This window comes from Colobus angolensis, unplaced genomic scaffold (assembly GCF_000951035.1).
Source record: "Colobus angolensis palliatus isolate OR3802 unplaced genomic scaffold, Cang.pa_1.0 Scaffold95, whole genome shotgun sequence".
In the NCBI taxonomy this organism is placed as follows: domain Eukaryota; kingdom Metazoa; phylum Chordata; class Mammalia; order Primates; family Cercopithecidae; genus Colobus; species Colobus angolensis.
Window position 1 is genome coordinate 4,560,503 of NW_012123487.1, and position 4,765 is coordinate 4,565,267.

Genomic DNA, 4,765 nt, shown 5'->3' on the forward strand with positions numbered 1-4,765 from the left:
GGCCGCTCAGCTTTACGCCGGCTGCGGCAGGCAGGCAGGCACGGACACTCGCCCTTCCCTGCGGGTAAGATTCCTGAGAGAAAGATCAGCTCAGCAGAAGGGGCGGTGAAGATCTGCGACGTTGTCAGCTAAATCTGCTCCAGCAAAAGGGGAAACGAAGCCCAACGAAGGCAGCAGGACAGCATAAATTTTCAGACAAGCAAACAAGGGAAAATGGGAGCAAAGGGCAAACAGGCCAAGTGGCTAACAGGGAAATGAAAGATTTCCCTGTGGAAAATGTGAAACTAAAACAAGGAGAGTTCAGCCTCTGGAGAAGCAGGACAGAAAGAAGCCGAATCTGATTAGTATCACATACCATATCTTATCAGTGGTCCTTGTCTCCCTTCTTGTACAATCCAGAGCTAGAGAGAGAGAGAAAAAGGAAGAGACAGGGTCTCACTCCACCCAGGCTGGAGTCCAATAGCACAGTCGTAGCTCACTGCAGCCTAGAAACCCCTGGACTCAAGCGATTCACTTACTTCAGTCTCCCAAGTAACTGGGACCACAGGTGTGTGCCGCCAAGCCCAGCTAATTTTTGTGGGGTTTTTTGTGTGTGTGGAGGCGGGAACTTCCTATGTTGCCCAGCCTGGTCTTGAACTCCTGGGATCAAGCCATCCTCCCACCTCAGCCCCCCAAAGTGCTGGGATTACAGGTGTGAGCGACTGCACTTGGCCTCAGAGAAATATTTTTATCAACTATTTTGATAAGGAATATTTTTATCGACTATTTTTAAATGCAAGTTTTTTAGTAGCCCTAGAAACAGTTTTTTTTTGAAAAGGAGTTTCACTCTTGTTGCCCAAGCTGGAGTGCAGAGATTCGAATTCTGCTTACCGCAACCTCTGCCTCCCGGGTTCAAGCGATTCTCCTGCCTCAGCCTCACAAGTAGCTGGGATTACAGACATGCGCCACCATGCCCGACTAATTTTGTATTTTTAGTAAAAATGGGGTTTCTCCATGTTGGTCAGGCTGGTCTCAAACTCCCGACCTCAGGTGATCTGCCCACCTCGACCTCCCAAAGTGCTGGGATTACAGGCGTGAGCCACTGTGCCTGGCTGAAACATTTTTAAGAAGGAGGGAATCCCACCCGCTTCATCCCATTTTTAAAGTGTAGCTTTTAAAAGGTGAAATAATTCACTTGTTTGTTGTTTGGTACAACCAGCAAACAGTGGAATAGTGAATAATGGGAGGCTTTCACTGTCTTGGAAGTCAGTTTAACATTCCCTAGGGAGAGGGTATTTTATTTCCTATAGTACAAAGCCTACTAAATGGCAATATAGAACCACAGTCATGCATTTAATGTGTCTTAAAAATTTTTAAATAACTTCTATTTTCATGGTTGTTTAGAATTGTTTCCTGAAGAAAACCATTCCTTGATCACGTTGCTATCCGTGTCAAAATTGGGTGCACTCTGTAACATCTTTGGTTATGCTAGTCAATTTTCCTGATAACTTTGTTAATGTGCTGTGAAATACTGAAAATGTGAGTGTGTAGAGTATGTGATATTAAATTGTGAATTGGTGGGACTTATGTAACAACTTATCAACAGTTGGATATAATGTACCCTGATATCCTCTTTTTCTTTTTCTTTTTTTTTTCTTTGAGACAGAGTCTCACTCTGCACCCAGCCTGGAGTGCAGTGGCCTGATCTCAGCTCACTGCTAACCTCCGCTGCTCCCACCCCCCACCAGGCTCAAGCGATTTTCCTGCCTCAGCCTCCCAAGTAGCTGGGATTACAGGCACCCACCACTGAGCCCGACTAATTTTTGTATTTTTAGTAGAGATGGGGAATGACAAAATGTTATTTTGGTGATCCCTGTGAGCCATGCCTCCCAGCATTCACACCCTTATGTATTTCCTTCCCCTTGAATCTGGACAGGCCTTATGACCTGCTATAACCAGTAAAATGTGTCAGAAGTGACAGTAGACAGTTCTGGGCTGAAGCCTTTAGAATACCTGGCAGATTTGTCTTTTGCACCCTGGTGAACCCAGATACCATGTATGAAGTCTGCCATGCTGTGAAAGCCCAACATAGCCACAAAAGGAGCCCTATTATGGACTGAGTGTGTCTCCCCAGAATTCATAGGTTGAGATTCTAACCCCCATTGTGATGATATTTGGAGATGAGGCCTTTGGGAGATGATCAGATTTAGGTCATGAGAGTGGCCCTCCTGATGGAATTTAGTGCTTCTGTGAAAAGAAACAAGAGCCTAAGAGATGCTAGAACTCTCTCTTTCTCACACGCTCTCTCTCTCTCTCTCTCTGCCTCTGCCTCTCTCCCCGCTCACACAAAGAGGTCATGTGAACACAGAATGAGAAGACAGCCACTTGCAACCCAAGAAGAGATCCCCCCAGCCTTTAGAACTGTGAGAAAATTAATTTCTGTCATTTAAGCTACCTAGTCCATGGTATTATCTGTTATGACAACCCAAGTCTGTTATGGTAGCCCAAGCAGACTACTACAAGCACTGAGCACCAACAGCCCCAAGAGTAACCTAGATGTCACCCAGCACCAACTTGGCAGCCATGCAAGTGAGGCTGTCTAGGGAGAAGATCCTCCCTAGGAAGCAATCTCAGCACTAGAAACATTGAGCAGAGACTAGTAGTTTCCAACAAGCTTTGCACAAATTACAGAACTGTGAGCAAAGGAATCAAATGGCTATTTTGGTGGGTTGTTTTTTTTTTTTGGTTTTGGTTTTGGTTTTGAGACAGGATCTCACTCTGTCACCCAGGCTGGAGTGTAGTAGCTCTATCTTAGCTCACTGCAACCTCCACCTCCTGGGCTCAAGCCATCCTTCCACCTCAGCCTCCCAAGGGGCTGGGACCACAGGTGCACACCATGCTGTTATTTTAAGCCATTGTGTTTTAGGTGTTACAGCAGTAATAAATAACTGAAACAACAGAGATTTTTTTGAACTATTGCTACATGTAGACAATGTGCTCCCTTCAGGTAGTTAACAAAGGCAAATAAAATTTTTATTTTGTAATTATAATTTAAGTTGCTGGAGTATGTTTGCATTTGATATTACCTTGAAAGTGAACTATATGAGTAATGACTTCGTGAGCATTATAAAAAATTAAAATGTACAGGCTTTGTGCTCTGACAGAGAGCTATTACAATGGTTATATGGGTAACTGAGAAAATAGGTAGAATATTAACAGAGTACAGATATTAAATAAAATTTCATATCCTGGCCACCATGGTGGCTCATGCCTGTAATCACAGCACTTTGGGAGGCTGAGGCAGGTGGATCACCTGAGGTCAGGAGTTTGAGAGCAGCCTGGCCAACATAGTGAAACCCCATCTCTACTGAAAATACAAAAATTAGCCAGGCATGGTGGTGGCACACCCATAATCCCAGCTGCTGGAGAATCGCATGAACCCAGGAAGCAGAGGTTATAGTGAGCAGAGATCACACCATTGCACTCCAGCTTGGGAGACAAGAGTGAAACTCCGTCTCAAAAAAAAAAAAAGTTTGTATCCCAAACAGATGTGAGCAGTGAGATGTCCACTAATATTTTTCAGCATTGCACAAATTAAGCTTCAGGTAGCCATTCTGAAATGGCAAAATGAAACTTTCACATCATCTGAAATTAGTTATTTTTAAGATTTAGAATCTTGTTTTATAGAAAATCATGCGTTTTATCCTTCTTGGATGTGAAGTGAAATGAAGGGTGCTACCTAATGTCAATAGACAAGATGACTTGGAAACACATCATTGTCACCCTATGGGCCAGACATGGTTTATTGAGCTCAGTACATTATGGCTGTTAAGCAACTGGAAAATATAGTCCTCCTCCTTGGCATTCACCACGATGATTAGGTAACTATAAGCCAAAAAAGTTGTTCAAATATGGTATTGAACTCTCCAGTTTCTCCTCTAATGGTCTCTGTGGTGTTTGCTTAGAGTAAAGATGAGACACTTTGGTTCTGTTTGGTTCTGTTTTTCCTTCCTCTAGTCTAGGCTTTTACATACCTCTATAGAACCCCTTTGAAATGATTTTAATTTACAAGCCTATTTCTTCCACTAGATGATGAGCCTACTTCTTCCGCTAGATGAAGGCCATGTCAACTTTATCTAGGTATCTCTTGGGTATGATCTCATCAACATCCCACACTCTTCCATGGCACCACAGCCACTTTACCTGTGTCCTAATCATGACTTTTTGGCTTTTCCCCTTGGTTTCCCCAACCCCAATGTGGTTGCAAGTTTCTAGTGTGGTTTGTGAAAATAGTCCACCTAAATAGAATTCCCCAAAATTAGTGAAGCATGGAAAGAGTCCAAACATAAGGACTCATATTAAGATCATTACATATATAACATACATATAGGACAGCCATCATGCTCACCCTTTTTCTGCAAGCCATAGCATTCAAAGCAATTTTGAAGAGCTTCAAAGACAAAATGAGCAAATGATAATCAGACTTTATTTTTATTTTCTTTGTCTTCATTTTAATTGTTCATATCTCTGCAAATGCACCATAGAGCACCAAAGTTAACATTAAAACTGTTGGGCACTTTTTTTCTTGTCAAGCTAATAATAGTTATTAAAAAAAAAAAAAAAAGAGTTCCTCTGAAGGTGGAGCTCAGCACCATACATCAGGCAAATGTCCTGGGCTCTCTGTGGGGAGAATGACCAACTCCTGTGGTTTGATTCATCGCAGCAGTTCTTTCAATAGCTGTGTTTTGAGATATGAACTAAAGAGCACCAGCTATTCTTTTTTTTT

General features: G+C 42.7%; 1 protein-coding gene across 1 annotated transcript in view; it reads right to left on the bottom strand.

Moving 5' to 3' along the window:
* Positions 1-588, bottom strand: part of XRCC5 (X-ray repair complementing defective repair in Chinese hamster cells 5 (double-strand-break rejoining)) — a 97,159-nt gene extending 96,571 nt beyond the window's left edge. The window contains exons 1-2 of the mRNA XM_011932303.1: positions 519-588; positions 356-401 (exon numbers count right to left, since the gene is read on the bottom strand). The gene's annotated coding sequence lies outside the window, so the exon portion shown is untranslated. The remainder of the gene's footprint in view (positions 1-355; positions 402-518) is intronic.
* Between the last annotated feature and the right edge of the window lie 4,177 nt (positions 589-4,765).